This window comes from Ranitomeya variabilis, chromosome 4 (assembly GCF_051348905.1).
Source record: "Ranitomeya variabilis isolate aRanVar5 chromosome 4, aRanVar5.hap1, whole genome shotgun sequence".
In the NCBI taxonomy this organism is placed as follows: Eukaryota; Metazoa; Chordata; class Amphibia; order Anura; family Dendrobatidae; genus Ranitomeya; species Ranitomeya variabilis.
In genome coordinates, this window is record NC_135235.1 from 733,777,634 (window position 1) to 733,805,437 (window position 27,804).

The 27,804-nt window shown below is 48.0% G+C and overlaps 1 protein-coding gene across 2 annotated transcripts in view; it reads left to right on the forward strand.

Annotated features, from left to right (window-relative positions):
* The first annotated feature begins 8,058 nt into the window (after nt 1-8,058).
* LOC143767969 (uncharacterized) overlaps nt 8,059-27,804 on the forward strand; it is a 59,929-nt gene continuing 40,183 nt past the window's right edge. Inside the window, exon 1 of one of the 2 annotated variants that reach the window (XM_077256555.1) lies at nt 8,059-8,163. The gene's annotated coding sequence lies outside the window, so the exon portion shown is untranslated. The remainder of the gene's footprint in view (nt 8,164-27,804) is intronic. The other variant, XM_077256553.1, reaches the window with a different exon arrangement.

Consider the following 27,804-nt stretch of genomic DNA (forward strand, 5'->3'; position numbering starts at 1 on the left):
TAAGGATACCTGTAGGTTCAGAATTACCAGGGGAGTCAGGCTCAAAACTCCTAGAAAGGGCATCCGCCTTAACATTCTTAGAACCCGGCAGGTAGGACACCACAAAATTAAACCGAGAGAAAAACAACGACCAGCGCGCCTGTCTAGGATTCAGGCGTCTGGCGGACTCAAGATAAATTAGATTTTTGTGGTCAGTCAATACCACCACCTGATGTCTAGCCCCCTCAAGCCAATGACGCCACTCCTCAAAAGCCCACTTCATGGCCAAAAGCTCCCGATTCCCAACATCATAATTCCGCTCGGCGGGCGAAAATTTACGCGAGAAAAAAGCACAAGGTCTCATCACGGAGCAATCGGAACTTCTCTGCGACAAAACCGCCCCAGCTCCGATTTCAGAAGCGTCGACCTCAACCTGAAAAGGAAGAGCAACATCAGGCTGACGCAACACAGGGGCGGAAGAAAAGCGGCGCTTAAGCTCCCGAAAGGCCTCCACAGCAGTAGGGGACCAATCAGCAACATCAGCACCCTTCTTAGTCAAATCAGTCAATGGTTTAACAACATCAGAAAAACCAGCAATAAATCGTCGATAAAAGTTAGCAAAGCCCAAAAATTTCTGAAGACTCTTAAGAGAAGAGGGTTGCGTCCAATCACAAATAGCCTGAACCTTGACAGGATCCATCTCGATGGAAGAGGGGGAAAAAATATATCCCAAAAAGGAAATCTTTTGAACCCCAAAAACGCACTTAGAACCCTTCACACACAAGGAATTAGACCGCAAAACCTGAAAAACCCTCCTGACCTGCTGGACATGAGAGTCCCAGTCATCCGAAAAAATCAAAATATCATCCAGATACACAATCATAAATTTATCCAAATAATCACGGAAAATGTCATGCATAAAGGACTGAAAGACTGAAGGGGCATTTGAAAGACCAAAAGGCATCACCAAATACTCAAAGTGGCCCTCGGGCGTATTAAATGCGGCTTTCCACTCATCCCCCTGCTTAATTCGCACCAAATTATACGCCCCACGGAGATCTATCTTAGAGAACCACTTGGCCCCCTTTATGCGGGCAAACAAATCAGTCAGCAGTGGCAACGGATATTGATATTTAACCGTGATTTTATTCAAAAGCCGATAATCAATACACGGCCTCAAAGAGCCATCTTTCTTAGCCACAAAGAAAAAACCGGCTCCTAAGGGAGATGACGAAGGACGAATATGTCCCTTTTCCAAGGACTCCTTTATATATTCTCGCATAGCAGCATGTTCAGGCACAGACAGATTAAATAAACGACCCTTAGGGTATTTACTACCCGGAATCAAATCTATGGCACAATCGCACTCCCGGTGCGGAGGTAATGAACCAAGCTTAGGTTCTTCAAAAACATCACGATATTCAATCAAGAATTCAGGAATCTCAGAGGGAATAGATGATGAAATGGAAACCACAGGTACGTCCCCATGCGTCCCCTTACATCCCCAGCTTAACACAGATATAGCTTTCCAGTCAAGGACTGGGTTATGAGATTGCAGCCATGGCAATCCAAGCACCAACACATCATGTAGGTTATACAGCACAAGAAAGCGAATAATCTCCTGGTGATCCGGATTAATCCGCATAGTTACTTGTGTCCAGTATTGTGGTTTATTACTAGCCAATGGGGTGGAGTCAATCCCCTTCAGGGGTATAGGAGTTTCAAGAGGCTCCAAATCATACCCACAGCGTTTGGCAAAGGACCAATCCATAAGACTCAAAGCGGCGCCAGAGTCGACATAGGCATCCGCGGTAATAGATGATAAAGAACAAATCAGGGTCACAGATAGAATAAACTTAGACTGTAAAGTGCCAATTGAAACAGACTTATCAAGCTTCTTAGTACGCTTAGAGCATGCTGATATAACATGAATTGAATCACCGCAATAGAAGCACAACCCATTTTTTCGTCTAAAATTCTGCCGTTCACTTCTGGACAGAATTCTATCACATTGCATATTCTCTGGCGTCTTCTCAGTAGACACCGCCAAAGGGTGCACAGGTTTGCGCTCCCGCAGACGCCTATCGATCTGGATAGCCATTGTCATGGACTCATTCAGACCCGCAGGCACAGGGAACCCCACCATAACATCCTTAATGGCATCAGAGAGACCCTCTCTGAAATTCGCCGCCAGGGCGCACTCATTCCACTGAGTAAGCACAGCCCATTTACGGAATTTCTGGCAGTATATTTCAGCTTCGTCTTGCCCCTGAGATAGGGACATCAAGGCCTTTTCCGCCTGAAGCTCTAACTGAGGTTCCTCATAAAGCAACCCCAAGGCCAGAAAAAACGCATCCACATTGAGCAACGCAGGATCCCCTGGAGCCAATGCAAAAGCCCAATCCTGAGGGTCGCCGCGGAGCAAGGAAATCACAATCCTGACCTGCTGAGCAGGATCTCCAGCAGAGCGAGATTTCAGGGACAAAAACAACTTGCAATTATTTTTGAAATTTTGAAAGCAAGATCTATTCCCCGAGAAAAATTCAGGCAAAGGAATTCTAGGTTCAGATATAGGAACATGAACAACAAAATCTTGTAAATTTTGAACTTTCGTGGTGAGATTATTCAAACCTGCAGCTAAACTCTGAATATCCATTTTAAACAGGTGAACACAGAGCCATTCCAGGATTAGAAGGAGAGAGAGAGAGAAAGGCTGCAATATAGGCAGACTTGCAAGAGATTCAATTACAAGCACACTCAGAACTGAAGGAAGAAAAAAAAAAAAAAAAATCTTCAGCAGACTTCTCTTTTCTCTCCTTTCTCTGTCAATTAATTTAACCCTTTTATGGCCGGTCAAACTGTTATGGTTCTCAATGGCAAGAGAACATAGCCCAGCAAACATAAGAACTAGCTCTTGGAAGGATGGAAACTAAACTGACCATGAACTAAACCTGCCGCACAATTAACAGTAGCCGGGTAGCGTTGCCTACGTTTTATCCCTAGACGCTCAGCGCCAGCCGGAGGACTAACTAATCCTGGCAGAGGAAAATACAGTCCTGGCTCACCTCTAGAGAAATTTCCCCGAAAGGCAGACAGAGGCCCCCACATATATTGGCGGTGATTTTAGATGAAATGACAAACGTAGTATGAAAATAGGTTTAGCAAAATTGAGGTCCGCTTACTAGATAGCAGGAAGACAGAAAGGGCACTTTCATGGTCAGCTGAAAACCCTATCAAAACACCATCCTGAAATTACTTTAAGACTCTAGTATTAACTCATAACATCAGAGTGGCAATTTCAGATCACAAGAGCTTTCCAGACACAGAAACGAAACTACAGCTGTGAACTGGAACAAAATGCAAAAACAAACGAGGACTAAAGTCCAACTTAGCTGGGAGTTGTCTAGCAGCAGGAACATGCACAGAAAGGCTTCTGATTACAATGTTGACCGGCATGGAAGTGACAGAGGAGCAAGGCTAAATAGCGACTCCCACATCCTGATGGAAACAGGTGAACAGAGGGGATGATGCACACCAGTTCAATTCCACCAGTGGCCACCGGGGGAGCCCAAAATCCAATTTCTCAACAATGTGTGATCTGGTGATGGGAACTGTCAATGTGTGATAGGTGAGAAGTGGAGTTTTTCCAAGAGAGAGCGGTGGGCAGGGCCGGCGTCAGCGGACGGCAGGGTCGGGCAGATGCCGGGGCCCCCTGACTTCTGGGGGCCCCCCGGCCCCCAGGATCCGACGGCAATTTTTTTTTATTTTTTTTTTCTTACTTGGGACTGGCCGCCGACTCGCCGATCCAGAGACAGAGGGGACGGAGGAGACGGAGTCCCCGCTGAAAGCCCCGCCCAGCCATATGTTGCCCGGCCCCTCCACGCGGAACGTCCTTCAGCCGTTGCTTGCTGGACCCGGAAGCGAGCCACTGCTGCACCCCGGCGGAATTCCGGACGCAGAACCCGCCGGCTCGCAGGACACAGGTGGCTCTGTCTGTGTCACAGTCACAGAGCCACCGGCTCCAGACCACGGCCGTCGGCCGTCCACTTGCCCATCTCGATCTCCCCATCTCCCCTCGTATCGGCAGGTTCACCGCCGCTGGCCCGCTGCACACCACTGTCACCACACCTGCCCGCCAGAACCAGCAGACAGCAGCCAGTAAGTACTCAATTAACGTCCACTATGTATATACATATGTGTTACTGTGTATATATCATATGTATTTGTATATATGTGTGAGTGTGTGCAGTCATTATACAGTATGGAGCATCATGTGCGGTCATTATACAATATGGAGCATCATGTGCAGTCATTATACAGTATGGAGCATCATGTGCAGCCAGTATACAGTATGGAGCATCATGTGCGGTCATTATACAGTATGGAGCATCATGTGCGGTCATTATACAGTATGGAGCATCATGTGCGGTCATTATACAATATGGAGCATCATGTGCGGTCATTATACAGTATGGAGCATCATGTGCGGTCATTATACAGTATGGAGCATCATGTGCGGCCATTATACAGTATGCATGCGGTCATTATACAGTATGGAGCGTCATGTGTGTTCATTATACAGTATGGAGCGTCATGTGTGGCCATTATACAGTATGGGGCATCATGTGTGGTCATTATACAGTATGGAGCACTGTGTGGCCATATTTTTTTGTTTATAACTATTGTATATGAAACAGTGTGATCAGCAGTGCTAAATGGGTGTGCTTGGGACGTGGATATGGGTGTGACTAATTATGAATGGGTGTGGTCAGAGGCGTGGCCTAAAATTTGCCGCGGCGCGCTTCGCGCGCCGCAAACTTTGTCCCTCTTTCCCATCTTCAAAAGTTGGGAGGTATGTATAAGGGGCTGACTTATATAAAGCCCCTCTGCTGTATGGTTTTATAGAATTTACAATAGCTATCATTCATGTAAGAAGTGAATTCTGGCATTGTACTATACCTATATTTCTCTGCTGTATCTGTGCATCATGAATTGTGGTGTGTGTTAAAGGGGGGGGCCACTGAGACTTTTTCGCCCGGGGCCCTCAAAAACCTGGAGCCGGCCCTGGCGGTGGGACTGTGGACAGTTTGAGGGGTGGAGCGTGGAGGCGGGGCTGGGGTGGAGCCTGGGCGGAGTCTCAAGGGGGCCCCGGAAATTTTGCCAGTATGGGGCCCTGAAATTTCTAGTGGCAGCCCTGCACACGATGCAGATTTGGTGCAGAATTTTCTGCACAAAATCTGCATCTTCTGGCAGAAAACGCACCTGCGTTTTTTGCAGTGCAGTTTTGGTGCAGTTTTTTAGTGCGTTTTTAGTGCGTTTTTTTTATGCTGATTTGTCAGCTTTTTAAAGCTAAATAAAGAGATAAAAAAAAAAAAAATTTACGTGATGTCATTTCCTAGTCACACCTCTTCTCAATCTCCATTTTGGAAAGCCATAACCACTTTCTGACAGGCCTCACCATGAGTGCTGGTAATGAAGAACACAGGGAAGAAAGTAGCCCACCGCATACCGAACAGCATGTTACTTCTGTCTGGATACGCAGGTCACAACGCCTCCAGATGATTGGGGTTTTACTGGAGTATCTGAACCAGCAAAGATTGCAGGTAAGGCTAGGTTCACATTAGCGTTGTGCGGCGCAGCGTCGACGCATGCGTCATGCGCCCCTATATTTAACATGGGGGCGCATGGACATGTGTTGCGTTGTGTTTTGTGACGCTTGCATCTTTTTTGGCGTTTTTTCGCATGTGTTTTGACGCGTTTTCGGCAATGCATGCGTTTTTGGACGCGTGCGTTCATTTGCAGAAATGCAACCTGTAGTAATTTCTAGCGGCGTTTTTTTGCCGCAAAAAAACGCATGCGTTTATTTGCGGCAAAAAAATGCATTGCTGTCTATGTAAACGCATGCGTTTTCAAGCACATGCGTTTGTTTGCGTTAAAAACGCATGCGTTTTTATAGAAAAAAAACAGAAAACAAACTGAAAAGCCACCCACCACCATCAAGGTGATAAAGGGATCCAAACCCTACCCCTAACCTCACCCCTAGCTGTTTAATGAACATTTTCTGACAGTCATAGTGCCACGTATTTCAGTCACGTTTAATGAGCATTTTCTGACAGTCATAGTGCCACGTATTTCAGTGCCACGTATTTCAGTGCCACGTAATTAAGTGCCACGTAATTAAGTGCCACGTAATTAAGTGCCACGTAATTAAGTGCCACGATATTTCAGTGCCACGTATTTAAGTGCCACGATATTTCAGTGCCACGTTAGTGCCACGATATTTCAGTATATTCAGATATTTAAGTGCCACGTATTTCAGTCACGTTTAGGGTTAGGGTTGATATTCATAGCCTAGAGAGGGGCCATGGATATTGGCCCCCCCTGGCTACAACTACCAGCCCGCAGCCGCCCCAGAAATGGCGCATCTCTAAGATGCGCCAAATCTGGCGCTTAGCCTCTCTCTTCCCACTCCCGTGTAGCGGTGGGATATGGGGTAATAAGGGGTTAACGTCACCCTGACATTGTAAGGTAACATTAACCCCAGTTAATAATGGAGAGGCGTCTGTAAGATGCCTATCCATTATTAACCCCAAATTACTGAACACAAAAAAAGACACAGGAAAAAGTATTTTAATATTCTAAATTTTACCATACTTACCAATCACACAATCTGTTCTTGTCTTTTCCGACGTAGTCCATTAATATCGAGTGTCCCACGACGATCTGCCATGGAGAACAGCCACACCAGGAGATGTGACTGCTCTCCATGGCTGCCAAAACACACTGACAGGAGCGAAAGCTCTGACCTGCAGTGTGTCTGCGCATGCGCGCGAGTTTACCGGCGTTCAATGAACTCCGGGACTCTCGCTTTACGACACTGCTGAAACATTTTACAGCAGTTCAATTGCCGTAAAGTGAGCTCCCGGAGTTCATTTAGCTCCAAGAAAAGAACGGGCAGCTCCGATACACTGCAGGAGCGATTAACTCCTGCAGTGTATCCCCGGAGGACGTCGTGGGACAACCTATTAATGGATTACGACGGAAAAGATTTTTTTTTTGGGAGAAGAATGATCGAGGAAGGTGGCCTTCGGGGACGTATGTGGTGAGTATGTACTACATGTTATATGTGTGTTTGTGTTTTTAACCCATTGTAGTCAGTTGCCTGACGATGGGACAACTCTCCCATCATCACATTTCGATGGGAGCAGTATTCCCACCCGACGAATGACTACAATGAGTCACTACTGACAGACACACACACAGACAGACACTATACATACCATTTCTACCATACGCCTCACATCGATCCCCATCCGACTGTACGACTCCATTTTCACTACACTCCGCCCACTCACTTCCTCCTCTTTACTGACGTCACTTCCTTCTGCTGCGGTTTTGACACCCAAATCCGCATAAAATCTGCAGATGGTATTTACATCTGCAGTTTTTATGCGGATTTGACCCACAGAATGGGAGTCAATGGGTGCAGAAACGCTGCAGTTCTGCACAAAAGAAGTGACATGCACTTCTTTGAAATCTGCAGCGTTTCTGCACGGATTTTTCTGCACCATGTGCACAGCTTTTTTTTTTTTTCACATTGATTTACATTGTTCTGTAAATCACAGTGCAGTTCTGCAGCGTTTCTGCTGCAGAACTGCACTAAATCTGCATGGTGTGCACATACCCTTAATCCCTCTGAAGTCCAAGCATGGACGCCGCCCTCCATCCTATTAACAAAACCCCACGGTGACTGGAGAGGTGCATGGCCGTATATGACCCTTAGCCGGACTCTATGGTTAAATAAGTGAGATTTCGGCATTTTAGCTCCTGGTGTGGAGGCGATAGCACAATCATATGCCGCCATATACTGGACGTCCGGTAACTGGTGATAATTCCCTCATGTGTGGGGTCTATTTGTCTCCAGAGAAATCACACGTTACATCCCACACATAACACTGTGTAGAAAAGGCGGCGTGAGGTAATTGTGCCAGTAGTGAGGGGGAATAATGGCGGGAATGTCACTGACTGAGGAGAAGTCTCCATGTAGTGTCTTCACTGCGGATCTCATTCACTGACTGAGGCCCCTGATCATGTGACCCCTGACTTCTCCCCTCCTGTGACCTCATCACAGGTCCTGTGCGCACAGAGCAGCCATATATGTGGAGTGCGGCTCTGCGGGTGGAGGTAAGTGGAGATTCCCCATTACTGAGCGCCGGGGACATTAACCCCTTCAGCACTGAGACGCTTTTGGGGTTGTTGATGCCCCTTTATAAGAATCATAACGTTGTTGTTCTGTTTCCTGTAATAGATACATAGGACCCAACTATGGAGGACAGGAAGTGAGGGAGCGGATTGTGGGGCTCCGGCCCATCTGTACCATGTACCATCTAGACCAGGGATTTCCAACCTGTAGCTCGGGAGCCACATGTGGATCGCGGTCCCATGAATTGTGGCTCGCAGCTGTCTGCCAGTTTGGTGCATTAGCTCCAGGTCTAGGAAACAGGTGTGAAGAACACATCTCAAAATGGTGAATTTTGTGAGTAGTCCTGCACAGAAGAGCAGATCTGGATGTACATACACTGGTCTTAGGGGTTTGGAGATAATTTGAGTACGGTAGGCTGGAGACAGGATGATACTACTTGTAAGAGGAGATGCTTGAAGCTGGATGTAACATTGTGTTGGGAGAAAACTGGGGGTATTGTGGGAACCCTTGGATCTTGGTAATTTGCTTCGCGATTATTTCTGTGGAAAAGCTTTGGTTATCATTGCACCCATAATTGGGGCTTTGATTGCCACTGATGTGAGGGGGGCAGCAGCTGGATGTGGCTCGCGACCCTCTCGCAGAGCTGAATGTGGCTCTTAATGTCAGTAAGGTTGGGGACCACTTATCTAGACTCCTCCTTCCTGAAACTCTCCCTCTTCCCATTGATTTCACATGGTACCATCTGGATAGCAGTCTTTTTGAACAAATGCAGCACAGCCCTGAGGATTCTTTTTAATGACACTCCTTTTTACACCCCTTATGTAATATATATTATGCCACTCACACAGTATAATGTTCCTACAGTACCTCCATCCCACCACACACAGTATAATCTCCTCATAGTACTGCCATACCCCCACACACAGTATAATGTTCCTACAGTACCTCCATCCCACCACACACAGTATAATGTTCTCATAGTACTGCCATACCCCCACACACAGTATAATGTTCCTACAGTACCTCCATCCCACCACACACAGTATAATGTTCTCATAGTACCGCCATACCCCCACACACAGTATAATGTTCTCATAGTACCGCCATACCCCCACACACAGTATAATGTTCTCATAGTACCGCCATACCCCCACACACAGTATAAGGTTCCTACAGTACCACCATCCCACCACACACAGTATAATCTCACAGTACCGCCATACCCCAACACACAATATAATGTTCCTACAGTACCTCCATCCCACCACACACTGTATAATCTTCTCATAGTACCGCCATAACCCTACACACAGTATAATGTTCTCACAGTACCACTATACCCCCACACACAGTATAAAGTTTCTACACTACCATCATCCCACCACACACAGTATTTTGTTCCCACAATAATGGCTTCCCACAGACAAAGGATAATGTTTCCACAGGACTGACATCTCCCTCACACAGAGTATAACGTCCCCACAGTACTGCCATCCCCCCACTTTCTAATGTCCCCACAGTACTGCCCTCTACATGCACACTATGGTACCATCCACCTCACTGACTACCTCCAACAATTAATAAAATACAGCCTCATTCTTGGTGCAAATACTGATGAACCCAGGATCTATGAGATATTTACCATACGATAGTTGGATAGGCAGGAGTGTATCATCCATAAAGGTAGCTCAGTAGGTTGCTATGGTGCCCATAAATTGACAGGGCTCAGTGGGGTGTGGTATTGGTCTCTCTCTCCTTCCCATCATAACAATTTCAGCGATATCCACATTCCTATGACCGTAATACCGCTGAATATATTAGTGAATCAGGGAGTCGAAAGCTCCTGACCCACCATTCAGCCTTCACTTCAGAGTCTGAGCCTCCGTGCACTGCAGACACAATGATGTCACTACATCACACCTATAGTATGGAGCCTCAGTACTCACACCGCACAGACCAGAGCAGCGCACGTCACGAATCGGGTTGGCTGAGTAGTGTGTGGTGTTTTTTTTTTTTTTCAAATATCAGGAATTATGGGGGCATCATATTAAGAGAAGCTGTTGGGACTCTCATACTGAATGTGTGGCTGGTAGGGGCCATTATACTGGGGTTGTGGTGGGCTGTAAATGCCTCTATACTGAGAGGGGGGTTTTATTTTGTGTAGCAGGTTGTGGTGGCCATAATTAGAGATGAGCGAATATCTTCGGAAAACGATCACCAAACATAAATTCGCACAAATATGGTACATTCAGATTCATGATCGGTAACACGAGCATTTTTCTTAAGATCGGAAAAAGTCGGTAACATTCGATAAAAGACATAATAGAAACCGGCAATACATGTGCCGCATTTGGTAAAATCACAGCCACCAATGTGGGAGACTGGGATTCAAATCCTGGCTCTGCCCTGATGGACATAATATACCAGCTGTGGTCCATAACACTACGGTGCCTATCTCAATAAACATGAGAGTGACATGAACAAAGAGAGTCATGCCGGCTCAGATGATAAGATACAATACAGTTTATTGATCCCGAGGGAAATTGGTATTACAGCAGCGTTACAAACAGAATTTCAAACATTACAAAATTATTTCAAACATTACAAACAGCATTACATAAAGTAATTACTAGACACAGATCTTGCACATGACTAACCACATTACGTAACAAACAGATATGGGTAAATGCTGGTACTTAAATCTCTATTCATTGCCATTAGTGCACCAGCCATAGGTCATTGTCGTGTTTCACCATTAGGAAATTGTTATATATCCCCATAGCAGTAGGCACAAACGATTTCCTGAATTTCTCCTTCTTGCACCTAAGTAGGATTAGAAGACTGCTGAATGTACTCCTCTAACTGAGAAACAACTATCTCCCAATGTTTCAAAATCATAAAGAGGAAGCTATTATCATAACTTGAGATGGATCAACTGCACTGCAGATCCACCCCACATGAAGACCTGGAAGAACAACAGGTGCAACCCCCTAAAGATCGTGATCCAACCCTGCAACTAGAGAGCACTGCAGCTGGTCTGAAACAGAAGATCTTAGATAAACTAAATACCATCAATACCAGAGATCGACTGCCAAAGCTCCGCAAAGAAAGACCACCAAACAGTATGCTAGAGGATGCCAAAAGAGCAGCTCTTGGATCAATACCTACCACCACCATAACTCAAACTAATAACCTGATCTATGCTACTGCCTCAGCAATCATGGAAATGCTTGGCTTTACAACCAGCAAGAACAACAAAAGTATGTGCCCCCCTTGGAAAAGACTGGAGACTGTAACAACCCTGCTGGCATCGCTGCATGGCCTCCCATCCCCACCTACATTACACTCAAACTCACTTCTCTGGGCCTTGTTGTGACTGCTCTCTGATGCCAGCTCCATGCTGTGTGCCTCATTTCTGCTGTTTGCTCTGTGCATACTCTGTGTGCATAGGGGGGCAGCGCTGGCAACTCCTGTGTCTTATTGAGTCTGTGTGCACCTTGCTAAGGTGTCCCCGGCCAATTGCCATGAGGCTTCCTGTATTTAAGAGATCCCCACCTATTGGTGAGGGCCTGTGCAACTTACTCCCTCAGTCAGTTCTTAGCTGCTGAGGTGCCAGGCCCTGTCTCTGTTACTCTTATGTCCGTCACCCAGGGGGGCGTTGTACCCTGGTCTGTGTCCTGTGTTTGCCATCCAGTGGGCCCTCGTACCGTGGCCTATTTTCCCTTCACCATGACAGCACCTTACGTGAGAGATGGCATCCGCCCCCAGGAACAGGAAACCTGCAGCAGAGATAAAAGAATGGGGCGGCCCATCTCTCCTCAGTTTGGTTTCCTGTTGCTGCAGGTGGATGCCTGTCGCAGAGCTCCTACCTCCGGAGGGATCCCCCTCTGATGATTTCGGTCCGGAGGCCGAGGTCCGCGGGGGGGCCAGCCATGCTCGGCGGCATTGCGTGCGGTGCTGTCCGGGTGAAGAGGCTGCTGTGTCCGCGCCTTCTTTCCCCCTCGCTGGACTCCCCGGCAACCGCTCTGTGCAGGAGTTTGGTCCGGGGATAAGGGACGTGTCCTTCACTGATGCTGGCCGCCGAAGTGAAGGATGACGACTTCCGGTTGTGCAGGAAGTGACGTCACACGCCGAGGGAGCCGGTGTGCTGGACACTTCCGGGCGGAAGTTGTTCCAGAGGCGCGCACACCGCTCCTTCTATATAATACAGCAACCAAAGGTATCGCTGGTCCGTTACAGCAAGTGATCTGCCTGCTAAGATGACCAAACCAGCGATGGATCCAGAGACACTGATGATGCCTGCGCCCAGAATGTCTGAGGAGACACAAGCTACTGCGGTATCCGGGGTCCTGTAGGGGTGAGTGCCTTTGTAAGGCAAACCACACATACTGATACCCTGTACACTGTGTCTTTTAGGGAAGGAAAGCCACCTCCAAACAAAAAAATAGGGTCTGTCCACTATGTAAGGAAACACTCCCTAGGCTATACAGCAAGAAAATCTGCCAGGTCTGTATTGACAAAACAGTTGCAGAAGAATCTTCTTCCTTATTACAGAATATAAAAACAATAATACGGGAGGAAGTCAAATCTACGGTTAAGGAGCAGCTGAAACATCATACAGCAAAGGGAACCCCCCTCCCCCAACAAGTGAACAGGGGTCGGACATAGATTCAGGGTAGGAGCCGGGAGTATTAACCCCCTCTGATGCCTCAGACTTAGACTCCTCGGATGAGGAGTATGGCCACCCGTATTTCCAATCAGAAGATATTGGGAAACTGCTCAAACTCATTAGAGCAACTATGGGGGTAGAAACCCCAAAGGAGCCGCGGTCAATTCAGGACACCATGTTCAGTAATTTGGAGGGAAAAAAAGCATAATTTTTTTCCCTTCCATGATAATATAGTCAATTTAATAAAAAGAGAATGAAAAAAGCCCAATAAAAAGATGTCCATCCCTCAAGCCTTAAAACGCAAGTACCCCTTTGATGAAGAGGTCTGTGAAAAGTGGGAAAAGGCTCCTAAGTTAGACGCTGCCATTGCCAGCACCTCTAAAGGGGTAGCATTGCCATTTGAGGACATGGGAGCCCTAAAAGACCCCCTCGACAAGAAAGCAGATACCTTTCTAAAATCGGCTTGGGAAGCAGCGACATGGTCATTTAAACCCGGGGTTGCTGCCACTTGCACGGCACGTGCTATGGTCAAGTGGTTCGAGGAGTTAAGTGACCAAATCAAAAACAAGTGCCCGAGAGAGAGACTACTAAAGGCATTGCCCTCTCTACAGGGCGCCGCAAGATTCCTGGCAGATGCCTCAATTGATTCTGTCAGAAGTGTCGCACGTGCTTGCGCTTTATCCAACTCGGGTCGTAGAGCATTGTGGCTGAAAAATTGGACGGCTGACTTCCAATCGAAGGTCAAACTCTGTGGGGTACCCTGTGAAGGGCAATATCTTTTTGGTAAGGCTCTAGACGAGATCCTTGAGAAGGCGTCGGACAAGAAGAAGCGGTTTCCACCTCCTTCCTTTCCTAGGCGCCGATGGGAGACCTCTCGTTCGTCCTTTCGGGGATCTGGATATAGAGGGACCCGCGGCCGATCAGATGACAGGTCTAGTCGAGGCAGACTCTGGAAAGATCGGAAGGAAAGGGGATTCCTTTTTACTCTTCGCCACGACAGCACCCCACTGGAGAGAGGGATCCGCCCCGCAGGAACAGGAAACCTATTGAGAAATAAAAGGGGGCGGTCCGCCTCTCCTCCTCAGTTTAGGTTTCCTGTTCCTGCGGGAACGACAGGACTTCTTCAAGGAAACATACCTGGGCTAGCATGCCGCCTGCGCGGTATCCGTGAGAACGGCAGGGGCTGCGGCTCAGAAGCAGCATCGGGGGAGTTCCGTTAGACGGCTCCCTCCTCGTCTGAAGGAGCACGCAGACGGCCGGGTCCGGGGAGGGCCGCCCGGCATCATCTGCGGTGGCGGTACGGCTGGAGGTAGGAGAACGGCTGCACTCCTAGTGCGTTCCGACGTGAATCCCGGGCCGCACATGCGCCGGCCGCCGCAATACAGGCTACCCCGGAAATGAATGATGGACTTCCGGGGCGCCTAGGCCGGATCTAGGGCGGGGGAGCCGGCGCCGATCTGCGCATGCGCAAAAAAAAAAAAAAAAAAAAAGGAGCTAGGCTAGACCGATCGTCAACTTCTGACCTAGACTTTGGCAGGACTGTCCTCAGCACGGTGGTCCCCTCCCTAGGTGATGGTCTCTGAAAGATCTCCAGTGGGGTGCTGTCGTGGCGAAGAGTAAAAAGCCGGATTACTCACCGGTAATGCTCTTTTAGTGAGTCCACGACAGCACCCTCTTACATCCCTCCCTAGATTAATATAATACATACTATTGAGTAAAATCCTTTTAATCATAAGCAAATAAGTTTGGAAAATGAAATAAATGATATTTGCCTAATACTGGCGGTCCTCCGGGTACTCTGAAATCAAAACTGAGGAGGAGAGGCGGACCGCCCCCTTTTATTTCTCAATAGGTTTCCTGTTCCTGCGGGGCGGATCCCTCTCTCCAGTGGGGTGCTGTCGTGGACTCACTAAAAGAGCATTACCGGTGAGTAATCCGGCTTTTCAACAAGCCTCCCCCCAAGTCTGATCCCAAACATCAATGACGCCAAAATTCCGGTGGGGGGAAGACTCCGATGGTTTGTCCACCACTGGGCAGCACTGCCGGCTTCTCAATGGATAACCAACTTATTGTCAGAGGGTCTAAGACTCAAGTTCTCCAGCCTCCCACCAAATCGTGTAATAATGACCCAAGTGGCCGAAAAAAATCAGGCCACACTAGAAAGAGAAGTCCATCTCCTCATACAAAAAGAGGTATTAGTAAAGGTACCTCATCAAGAGATAGGAAAAGGGTTCTACAGCACCTTGTTTCTAACGCCAAAACCAGACGGCTCGCTGAGAGTGATATTCAATCTGAAGGCTTTAAACCATTATATTCAAATAGAAAAATTCTAAATGGAGACCCTAAGAAAGGCGGTAAAAGTACTCGACCCGAACTGTTACATGGCAGTGATCGATCTTACAGATGCTTACTACCATGTGCCAATCGCTGTCCAACACCAGCAATATCTGAGATTAGTGGTAAACCTTGCAAAAATCCCCACCCATCTACAGTATCAATGTCTTCCCTTTGGGGTGGCTATAGCGCCCCGTGTGTTTACAAAAATCATTTCCGAAGTGGCGTCCTTCATCAGGAAAGAAGACATAATGCTGGTACCTTATTTGGACGATTTTTTGGTAATAGCAAATGTAAGGCAGTGACCGGTGTCATATGCAGGGTCGCTATGTATCCCCCAGGATGTGCTTAGAAGCATATTAGATCCACTGGAGTGCCCTGTGCTCACAGCAGGTTTGCCTGAGACACAGGGAAGAATAAAAGTGAGTGTGAACTGGATCAAGTTATTTCACCCAGAAATTATTCAGGAAAACCCGGTATGGGCTTTAATTTTTGAAACGGACTGCAGGAAGGTAGTGGGGCCGGTCCGTTTCCTCCAGCCCAGATCTTATAGTGGCCCATGGCCATAGAATCTGGAGGAAAGAAAAAAAAAACCTTGCAAGAGAGTTTGGGTGTGTCAGTATTGGTCTGGGAGTCAGACCTAGCAGGAGCTTTATGAGGAGCTCTGTCCGTGTGGTGCAACACGGGCCTGGCAGAGCCTGAAAAGCCTGACACCCCAGCTTACACGGTGGTGTAGTACGTTCACGGCAACGGATTGTGGACTGTTGTTATTTTTCTCGGCTGCATACCGAAGGACTTGTTTGCTTACTTTTTACAGTTTGTGAGTATGCTGTGAAATAAACAAGACTTTATTTGAACTTTATATGGGTCACTGCCTATTCACTGCACAGCAAGGACATCGCTACATCACATTTGGTGGAGAATGCGGGCAGTGTGAATTAAGGCATACCCCAACACCATTTGCATGTCTGTTATTAAGCCTGCTACATTACAATTCAGGCCTACAGACAAAATGGAGGAGATCCTGAGGCAGCTGGTCCTCACACAGCACCAACAGCAACAAACTAATAACCTGTTGCTGCAGCAAATTACAGCCCTGCGTGAGGCACCTCCAGCACCGACCCCGGAACGTCGCGATGCCCGAAACCAGGTCCGCTCCGCTCTGAGGAAATTGAGTCCGGAAGATGACGTGGAAGCTTTCCTCACCGTCTACGAGCGCACGGCAGAGCGGGAGAATCTGGCAGCAGCACAGTGGGCTGAAGTTGTGGCTCCGTTCCTGAGGGGTGATGCGCTAAAGGCCTACTTTGACCTCAGTCGGGAGGATGCCCAGGACTATGCCAATCTAAAAGGTGAGATCCTTGCCCGACTGGGGGTTAATACTTATGTGAGAGCTCAAAGGGTGTTTTCTTGGACTTTTGTGGAAGCCCAGCCTGCCCGGTCTCAGATTTTTGACTTACTGCAGCTTGTGAAATGGTGGCTCCAACCTGAGACATTAACCACAAGTCAGATAGTGGAGAGGGTGGTGGTCGACCGACTGGTGAGGGCTCTGCCAGCAGCCATACAGCGTTGGGTGGGTCAAGGGGACTCGGGTACCCTAGACCAGGTTGTAGGTCTAATAGAGCGATATAAGGCCACCCAGGACTTTATACGGGACACTGCTCCGCTTCTGCTGTCACGTAAGGCTCCGCCAGCTCAGGAGTCTGAGAAAAGTCCACGACCCTCCACTGGGACAAAACCGGACCGAGTCCGTGCTGAGGGGTTGTCTCGGAAAGAGAGTGACCACAGACCTGTGTCCCCTAAACTGGCCTCAAGGTTACCTCATGCCACAGTCATTACATGTTGGCGATGCCAAGAACCTGGACATGTGGTTGCTAATTGTCCCCTTACAACAGAACCCATGGACTGCGGGTATACCCGTCGGGTGTCTATGTATGCCCAGCCAGTCTGCATTGCCACTACAGACCCTGCCGGTACCGAACCTCAGCTGTGTAGAGTACTCGTTAACGGGTACCAGACGGATGCTCTCTTGGACTCCGGGAGCTTGGTGACCCTGGTACACGGGTCCCTGGTTACTGGGGACAGTCCTAATGGACGAAAGGTGGGGGTAGTGTGCATACATGGGGACTTCCGAGAGTACCCGACTGCAGAGGTCACTTTCTCCACCCCATGTGGAGAGAGAAAACATATGGTGGGCGTGGTAAAGACTCTTCCGTATGGGACTGTGATCGGTAGAGACTTGCCCCTGTTCTGGTCCCTCTGGGAGAACAGAGTTAACCCTCTCAGGGTAAAAAGCATTCCAGGTGCAGAACCTGAAGATCCCGAGTCAGGGATACCTGCCGTAGGGGTCGCCACCATAGGGATAGTGTGTAATCCCGATAGGTTTCCCCTAGAGGTATTGGCAGGAGAGGTGGAGGAGAATCCACCAATTCCTGAGCTTGAGGTGTCTCCTGGTAAGTTCGGGACTGCCCAGCTCCAGGATCCCACTCTGACCCGGGCAAGGGAAAGAGTAATCGAGGTGAATGGGGTGGCCCAACAACCTGGTGCAGAAAAGGAGTTTCCCCGGATGATGATCAACCAGGAGCTACTGTACAGGGTTGATAAAATCCGGGATGAGGTGATGGAACAACTGGTAGTGCCCCAACCCTATCGTCGGGCGGTGCTCGACATGGCTCACACTCACATGTTGGGGGGCACTTGGGGGCCAAAAAGACTTTAGAGCGCATATTACAGAGGTTTTTTTGGCCTGGTGTCTACGCTAAGGTTACAAAGTACTGTGACACATGTCCTGAGTGTCAACTAACCTCGCCCACCACGAACTACCGGAGCCCATTAGTGCCTCTGCCCATCATAGAGGTACCTTTTGAGTGGATAGCGATGGATCTGGTAGGACCAATAGTAAAATCCGCCCGGGGCCACCAGCACATATTAGTAGTCGTAGACTACTCCACCCGGTATCCAGAGGCAATACCGCTCCGGCACACTTCGGCTAAACTCATAGCCCGTGAAATGTTTGCCATGTTTTGTCGCCTGGGGCTTCCCAAGGAGATCCTTACAGATCAGGGAACCCCTTTTATGTCTAAAGTGACTAAGGAGCTATGTAAATTGCTCCAAATTAAACAGTTACATACGTCAGTGTACCATCCACAAACCGATGGGTTGGTCGAGAGGTTTAATAAGACCCTCAAGGCCATGCTCAAAAAGGTGGTCGCCAAGGATGGGAAAGATTAAGACATGTTATTGCCATATTTAATGTTCGCCATACGCGAGGTACCGCAGGCGTCCATGGGGTTCTCCCCATTTGAGCTATTGTATGGCAGACACCCGAGGGGACTGCTGGATGTAGCCAAAGAGACGTGGGAACAGGAGCTTACTCCACATAAAAGTGTAATCGAGTATGTGGCAAGTATGCAGGATCGTATTGCGGTCGTGCAACCCATAGTAAAGGAGCATCTGTTGGATGCCCAGGCCGCTCAGAGCCGTACATATAATAAAAGGGCCACGGTCAGGACCTTTAAAGAAGGAGACCGGGTGTTGGTACTAGTACCCACCCCAGAGAGTAAACTCATGGCCAAGTGGCAAGGGCCTTATGAGATACGGGGGAAGGTGGGGGAAGTGAATTACAAAGTGTACCAACCCGGGAAAAGAAAACCCGAGCAGCTGTACCATGTAAACCTGCTAAAGGCCTGGAAGGACCGAGAATGTTTGGTCACAGAGGCAACTACGGTCATACAATCGGAGGTCCCTCTGGCACTCGCCAAGGACACAGCCGGGTGTGAGGTAAGAATCAATGATGACCTCACAAAACAGCAGCGGCGGGAGGCTCGAGCTTTGGTACAGCAGAATATGGATGTATTCTCAGAGCTGCCGGGGCGAACCTCAGTGATTCAGCATGACATTGTCACTGAGCCCCGGGTAAAGGTGCGAATGAAACCCTACCGAGTGCCAGAAGCCCAAAGGCAAGCCATCGCGGCCGAGGTAAAGCAAATGCTTCAGTTGGGAGTCATTGAGGAGTCCCGAAGTGAGTGGGCTAGCCCCATTGTACTAATACCAAAACCTGATGGGTCATTACGCTTCTGTAATGACTTTAGGAAGTTAAATGAAGTGTCAAAATTTGACCTGTATCCCATGCCACGGGTGGACGAGCTAATTGAGAGACTGGGGAAGGCACAGTACTTCACCACGCTGGATCTCACTAAAGGTTACTGGCAGGTTCCCTTAACAGAGTCAGCGAAAGAAAAGACTGCTTTTATAACCCCAGAGGGTCTCTTTCAATACGTTGTCTTACCTTTTGGGTTACATGGGGCTCCGGACACATTCCAGAGGCTGATGGACATTGTGTTAGCGCCACATAGAGATTACGCATCGGCCTATTTGGATGACATAGTCATCTTTAGTACCGACTGGGATACCCATCTGTCCCAGGTACAAGCAGTTCTGGAGTCTCTTAGAGCCGCAGGGTTAACAGCAAACCCAAAGAAATGCGCAATAGGTCTCACGGAAGCCCGGTACTTAGGATACGTGATCAGCCGAGGGGTGATCAAACCTCAAGTGAACAAAATTGAGGCCATTCAAAACTGGCCCAAGCCCTTAAGTACCAAACAAGTGAGGGCATTCCTTGGCATCATTGGTTATTACCGTCGATTTATACCCAATTTTGCTGGTAAATCGGCTTCCCTAACGGACCTGTTAAAAGGGAAGAAAACGGTGATGGTCAAGTGGAATCCTCAAGCAGAGGAAGCTTTCCAGTCTCTGAAGTCGGCGTTGTGTGGACAGCCGGTCCTCATCAGCCCCGACTTCAAGAAAACCTTTATTGTGCAAACCGATGCCTCAGAGGTAGGCTTAGGAGTGGTGCTGTCACAAGAGGTGAACGGGGATGAGCATCCAGTCACCTATTTAAGCAGGAAACTGACCCCGGCAGAGAAAAATTATAGCGTAGTGAAGGAGTGCTTGGCGATTAAATGGGCCTTGGAGTCCCTACGCTACTATTTGCTCGGGCGTCAGTTTCGGTTGGTAACGGACCATTCACCCCTTGTCTGAATGAGAAATGCAAAAGAGAGGAATGCCCGAGTCACCAGATGGTTCTTGTCCCTACAAAACTTCAGCTTCTCTGTGGAACATCGGGCTGTAAAATCACAGGGAAATGCGGATGCCCTGTCACGGACTCCATGTATGCTGACAAATGTTCAACCCCACAAGTCTGAACAGAGGGGGAAGGGGTATGTAAGGCAGTGACCGGTGTCATATGCGAGGGTCGCTATGTATCTCCCAGGATGTGCTTAGAAGCATATTAGATCCGCTGGAGTGCCCTGTGCTCACAGCAGGTTTGCCTGTGAGACACAGGGAAGAATAAAAGTGAGTGTGAACTGGATCAAGTTATTTGACCCAGAAATTATTCAGGAAAACCCGGTATGGGCTTTTATTTTTGAAACGGACTGCAGGAAGGTAGTGGGGCCGGTCCGTTTCCTCCAGCCCAGATCTTATAGTGGCCCATGGCCATAGAATCTGGAGGAAAGAAAAAAAAAACCCTTGCAAGAGAGTTTGGGTGTGTCAGTATTGGTCTGGGAGTCAGACCTAGCAGGAGCTTTATGAGGAGCTCTGTCCGTGTGGTGCAACACGGGCCTGGCAGAGCCTGAAAAGCCTGACACCCCAGCTTACACGGTTGTGGACTGTTGTTATTTTTCTCAGCTGCATACCGAAGGATTTGTTTGCTTACTTTTTCCAGTTTGTGAGTATGCTGTGAAATAAACAAGACTTTATTTGAACTTTATATGGGTCACTGCCTATTCACTGCACAGCAAGGACATCGCTACATCACACAAACAACAAAGAAAATTGCGAGAAAACGGTCGCAAGAGTACTGGAGGTGTTGACCAAATTAGGATGGATGATAAACCTGAAAAAATCAAGACTTATCCCAACACAGTCTCAAGAATTCCTCGGAATCCTATTAGATTCAGTCAAACAGGAGTGTGTCCTCCCACAGAGGAAAATTCAATCTATTCAACAGAAAGTACAACTGTTCCAGCTACAACGGTCTATCTCTCTACGGAATGCAATGTCGCTCTTAGGTGTTCTAACGGCAACAATTCCAGCAACACGGTGGGCTCAAAGCTATACACGAGAATTACAGTGGCAAATACTAGCCGAACAAGTGAGGAATCCATACAATCTGAATTGAAAAATTCTTCTATCTCCAAAGGTTCAGGACTCACTAGAATGGTGGCTAAAAGCAGAAAATTTAAGCAACGCAGTGCCGTGGTCAGTACAGAATCCAGTAGTCCTCACTACCGATGCGAGTCCATGGGATTGGGGAGCACACTTGGAGGATCAGGTCCTGCAGGGTCAATGGAGGGCCCCAAGGACAGCAGCATCCTCCAATCTGAAAGAATTGTCGGCGGTAAGGCAAGCACTTCTTCATATAGGAGAAAGGATACAAGGAAGACATGTGGTGGTGTTGTCCGACAACAACACAACGATAGCCTATATAAATCGCCAAGGGGGCACAAGATCACCATCCCTTATGGCAGAAGCCAAAGAACTTTTTATATGGGCCAAAAACAACCTTCTTTCAATAACCGGAACATACTTAAAAGGGTCAGAGAATCAAGTGGCCGACTTCCTAAGCCGTCACATATTACATCAAGGGGAGTGGTCCCTGAACCAGGGAGGATTTGGGGAAATATGTGCCAGCTGGGGCGTTCCAGAAATAGACTTGTTCGCCACAAAAGAAAATCGGAAGGTGAAGAAGTTTTATTCTCTGAACCCAAGAGAACACCCGGAGGGAGTGGACGCGTTTCTATACCGGTGGAACTTCCATCTGGCGTACACATTTCCCCCAATACCATTAATCCCGACAGTCCTCAAGAAAATTCGGGAAGACGAGGCACGAGTGATCCTCATAGCTCCTTTTTGGCCGAAAAGGGCATGGTTCACGTGGCTCAGACGCATGTCTATCTCGGACCCGTGGATCCTCCCGGATGCCTCGGATCTCGTACACCAGGGACCAGTTCAACATCCCCAAGTACACATGCTACATCTCACCGCCTGGAACTTGAGAGGGGGCTTCTATTAGCAAAAGGATTCTCAAACCCTTTGGTGACCACATTGCTCGCTAGCAGAAAAAAAGTCACCTCAGAGAAATACCAAAACATTTGGCAAAAATTCCTGGAATTCTCGGGGTGACAGTTGTCCGAGACAAGCCAAGAAGTCCCGGTAAAAGAAATTCTAGAATTTCTCCAAAAAGGGTTAGAGAGGGGGCTATCTACTAGCACCTTAAAGGTGCAAGTCTCTGCCCTGGGTGCACTGTTTGATCAGAAACTTGCTGACCACCCTTGGGTCTATAGGTTCATCCGAGCCTCTTTTACATCTAGACCCTCAAAATTATTACCTAAGGTGGCTCCCTGGGATCTAAATTTAGTTTTAAATGCTATAACTGTCCCCCCCTTTGAGCCTCTCGATTCCATTTCGATAAAATCCTTAACCTTAAAAACTGTCCTCCTGGTTGCCTTAACTTCAGCCCGACGTACCTGCGAGTTGCAAGCTATTTCGGTAAACCCCCCTTACACTACCTTCCAGAATGACAAAGTAGTTATCAGAACCGACCCGGCCTTCCTACCAAAGGTCAACTCTAAATTTCATAGGGACCAGGAAATTATTTTGCCCTCATTCTGTCCTCAACCAAAATCCCAGGGAGAGCAAACCTTCCATTGTCTTGATGTTAGACGCTGCCTGCTTCAATACATAGAAGCCACAAAATCTTGGCGTCAGTCATCAGCCCTTTTTGTTGCCTTCCAGGGGACAAATGGGGAAAAAAGGCCTCAAAGGCAACTATTGCACGGTTGTTGCGTACGGCTATTTCACTTTCATATTCCTCTTCTAGCCAAGTTCCCCCACAGGATGATACGGCCCACTCCACGAGTGCTATTGCCACATCCTGGGCGGAAAGGGCAAACGCCTCGGTGGAACAGATTTGTAGAGCGGCAGTATGGTCTTCACCCTCCACCTTCTTCCGACATTATAGGCTAGACTTAGGTCTATCAAACTTGTCTTTCGGAAGAAAGGTATTATCTGCTGTTGTCCCACCCTAGGAGTCTTCTATTTTCTCCTCTCACGTACGGTGCTGTCATGGTGAAGGGAAAAAATGATAATTACTTACGGGTAATTTGATTTTCCAGAACCATGACAGCACCGCATTAATTCCCGCCCTATCTTGGTGATGGTTGTGTGATTCACAAAAAAAAAAAAAAGAGAGAGTTTATTATATATAAGTGAGATATATATATATATATATAGAGATAGAAACTAATAAACGGCTATACAATGTAAATATAATATATAAGTGTGTACTAACAAAGCGGTCATCTTCCATACTCTGAAACAAACTGAGGAGAGGGGGGCCCCCCCATTCTTTTATCTCTGCTGCAGGTTTCCTGTTCCTGGGGGCGGATGCCATCTCTCACGTACGGTGCTGTCATGGTTCTGGAAAATCAAATTACCCGTAAGTAATTATCATTTTTCCACCACCCAGAGGGGCGTCGTACCCTGGCTTGTGTCCATGTCTCTGTGCCTTGTCCTGTTCCTGACTTTGTCTTAGCCTAGTCCTGTTCCTGTGTCCATTTATATCCCTGCCTTGGTTTCCTTTCCCTGCTGTGCGTACTCTGTGTCTTGCTTTGCTCAGCTTTTGGTTCTGCTCTCTGTGACCTCGCTTTGCTCCTTGCTCTGCCTTCTGTTACCTTGCTCTGCTCTCTGTGGTTTTGCTCTGGGCTCTGCACTCTGTGTCTTGCTCTGCACTCTGACTTTGCTCTGCTCTCAGCTCTGCACTTTGTGTCTTGCTCTGCACTCAGCTCTGCACTCTGACTTTATTCTGCTCTCAGCTCTGCACTCTGTGGCTTGGCTCTCAGCTCTGCTCTCTGTAGCTTTGCTCAGCACTCTGACCTTGCTCTGCACTCTGTGGCTTTGCTCTGCGGCTCCGCTCAGCTCTTGCTCTGCGGCTCTGCTCCTTGCGGTTCTACCTGGCTCCGCTCCTTGCGGTTCTACGTCTCCTGCTCTTTGCTCTGCCTCCTGCGATTCTGCACTTGGCTCCCCCTCCTGCTCTTGGCTCTGACTCCTGCGTTTCTGCACGTGGCTCCGCCTCCAGCTCTTGGCTCCGCCTCCTGCATTTCTGCACTTGGCTCCTCCTCCTGGCTCCTCCTCCTGCGTCTCTGTTATTGGCTCTAGCTCCTGTGCTTTCGCTCTGCATCCGCTCTTGCGGTCTTTACCTATTCTTAAGTCCTCCTGTCTGAACAGGTTCTTACCTGTTTTACATATCTGCCTGCAGACCGGTCCCTACTGGTTCTTCCAGTGTAAAACAGCAGAGAAAAAAAGCAGCAAGCAGTCCGATTAATGCAAATATACAAAACTCTTTATTAATTATAAAAACCAGGAAAGAACTTGACAGAGGGAAATAATCCCCGTGCAGTCATCAGCATGTATCCATAAGGACAGGGTGCAGGTGACTATCACATGTAAATAACCATTTATAACCGACAAAAAAACATATATTCTAAGTCAATATGTCAGATTACCCACAGCAGATATAATATGGACCTGAAGCCTAAAACAGTAATAAGGGGACCTGACACATAAAGGGTCCAAGATGTACATACCGGTCAGTGTAAAGATATATCAACCTGGGTTAGCATGTCACCCTCGTCCACCCCGACGCACGTTTCGGCGGATGCCTTTATCAAGGGGTACAGCGGTATAATGCTGGGTTTCATATATATAGGGGAAGGGGCACACAGTAATGAATGGACTAGCCAATCCCATCGGATTGCCTCCTAAGTGCACTCAGAGTGCACCTGACGCCGCACAACAAAGAGCACATGGGGCCCCATGTGCTCCCGAAGCGCCGGCGCCATGGCGCCGAGGGGAAGGGAAGCAATTCCGGTATGTAATGCGGGCATATGCGCGTGCGTACATCCTGAAGATCTGCCATCTTCCTGGTTTTTATAATTAATAAAGAGTTTTGTATATTTGCATTAATCGGACTGCTTGCTGCTTTTTTTTCTCTGCCGTTTTGTTCTATCGTCTAGCAGTTGGTCCAATATTGTCCTATCTCTTTGGTCCCAGTTTGGAAATATATGAATAAACCCTTGGGTAAACAATTACTATGGTGGTGACCCTTTATTCTTCCACAATTCTGTTCTTTCTTCCAGTGTACCAGCCTTGTCCGCCAGTCCTGCTAGAGCCAGCCGTACCTGTCTGCCTACCAGAGAGCCAGCCGTGCCCGCCTGCCAGTGTCTATGTTGTACCCGTCTGCCTGCCTGTGTCCCAGCCGTGCCAGCTGTGCCAGCTTGTCTGTCTATGTTCCGTTCCACAGTGGGATCAGCAGCCACAGCCAGACACCACCCTGGAGTAGCACCTGGTAGCTTCCTGCTGTACAAGCCTGACCTCACCATCAGAGGCTCCAGCGAACACCAAGGAAGCTACTTAGTTACGCCCCTTCCAAGGTAGTCTGGTCTGTGGCACAGTGGGGCCACTCCCCCGCACGCCGTGCCATCCCGTCTGGGCCCTAGCATGACAGAGACAAAGATCAAGGTGTCAAAAAGGGAAGCCAGCCAACTATCAGAAATACAGAAGTGTTTAAAGATCAAGAATAAGACCAAGCTGGACAAGTAAAAAGGCCTGACCCCAACTGAAGAGACTGCTAAACAAAGGCCCACAGCACTTGTGGCAAGACTAGGGAGATACATTAGAGAAGCTGAGGCCAAGAAGATAAATGCCCTGTTCTCCAAAGAACCATCCAAAGTGTACTCTCAACTACAGAGGAACAGCACAAAGGCAGCAACACCACCAATAGCAGAGACTGAACAATACTGGAGGAACATATGGGAGAAGGAAAAAAATCACAGCAGTGCAATGTGGCATCAATATTTGAGAATGAAACACAGCAACCACCTAGAGCAAGAACCAGTCACCATCACAGAAGCAGACATCCAACAGCAGGTCAAGAACATAAAGAGCTGGACAGCACCTTGCCCAGACATGATCCTCACCTACTGGCTAAAGAAATTCACAGCGGTACATGAATGCATGGCAAAGCAGATGAACCAACTGCTAGAAGCTGGCCACCACTCAGCTTGGCTAAAACAAGGAAGAACAGTGCTGATCATGAAAAATCCTCACAAAGTAACAGTTCCATCCAACTACCGCCTAATAACCTGCCTTACAACAACATGGACACTTCTGTCAGGCATCATAGCCACCAAGTTACAGAACCATATAAAACAGTACATGAATCCAGGTCAAAAAGGCATTGGGGCTGACACCTTTAAGAGGCTTTAAGCACCAGCTCCTAGTAGATAGACCAGTCGCTCAAGACTCAGGATCCAGACAGACCAGTCTCAGCACAGCCTGGATTGACTACAGGAAAGCCTATGACTCAATGCCACACACATGGATCTGTGAATGCTTGGCTCTTTACAATGTCAACAAGAAATTAAGAACCTTCCTCAGAAACTTACTGGGGCTATGGAGAGCAACATTGGAAGTCAACTCAAAACAACTAGCACAAGTGACCATCAAATGCAGCATATACCAAGGTGATGCACTGTCCCCATTGCTGTTTGCATAGGCTTGAACCCCCTCAGTCAGATAATTATAGAGTCTGGCTATGGATACAAGTTCAAGAGTGGAAGCACCTCTACATGGATGACATCAAGGTGTATGGTATGCGAAAAACGAACGAGACATCAATTACTGATCCACCTGACAAAGATCTACAGTGAAAACATCAGGATGTCCTTCGGACTGTAGAAGTGCGGCCGGTTGGTAATAAAGAGAGGCAAGGTAGTCAAGACTGATGGAGTGGAGTTACTAGCAGGGCACATGGCAGATGTACAGACATGCTACAAGTACCTTGGCATCCCACAGGGATACGGTAACCATGATGAGGAGGCAAGGAATGCAGCAACATCCAAATACCATCAAAGGGTAAGACAGGTCCTGAAGAGCCAGCTTAATGTGAAGAATAAAGTCCTTGCCATCAATACAAATGCCCTGCCAGTTATCAGATACCTTGCTGGCATAGTGAGCTGGCCAAAAGAAGAGATGGAAGCTGCAGATGTGAAAACACGAAAGCTCCTCACAATGCATGGAGGTCTCTACCCTGTCTAACACCCAAAGATTGTATACCAACAGAAAGGAGGGTGGTCGAGGCTTGATAAGCATCCAAGACTCTATCACGGATGAAACAAGGAGTATCCAGGAATACATCAGAAAAATGGCACCAAAAGATGAGATGCTGAGAGAAAGTCTAAGGCAGCAACAACAGATCTGGAAGGAAGAACAGGAACCGCCATGACAAGACAAGCCGCTGCACGGGATGTACCATCGACAGATAATGGAGGTGGCTGACATGGACAAATCCTACCAATGGCTGGAGAAAGCTGGACTCCGAGATAGCACAAAGGCAGTAATCATAGCGGCACAAGAGCAAACACTAAGTACCAGATCCAAAGAAGCAGGAATCTACCACACAAGACAAGACCCAAGGTGCGGACTACACAAGAAACCTCTTTGACCCCTAAGCTGGAAGAATGACTACAACAGATCCCAGGAGCAACATCTGAGGTCTCTG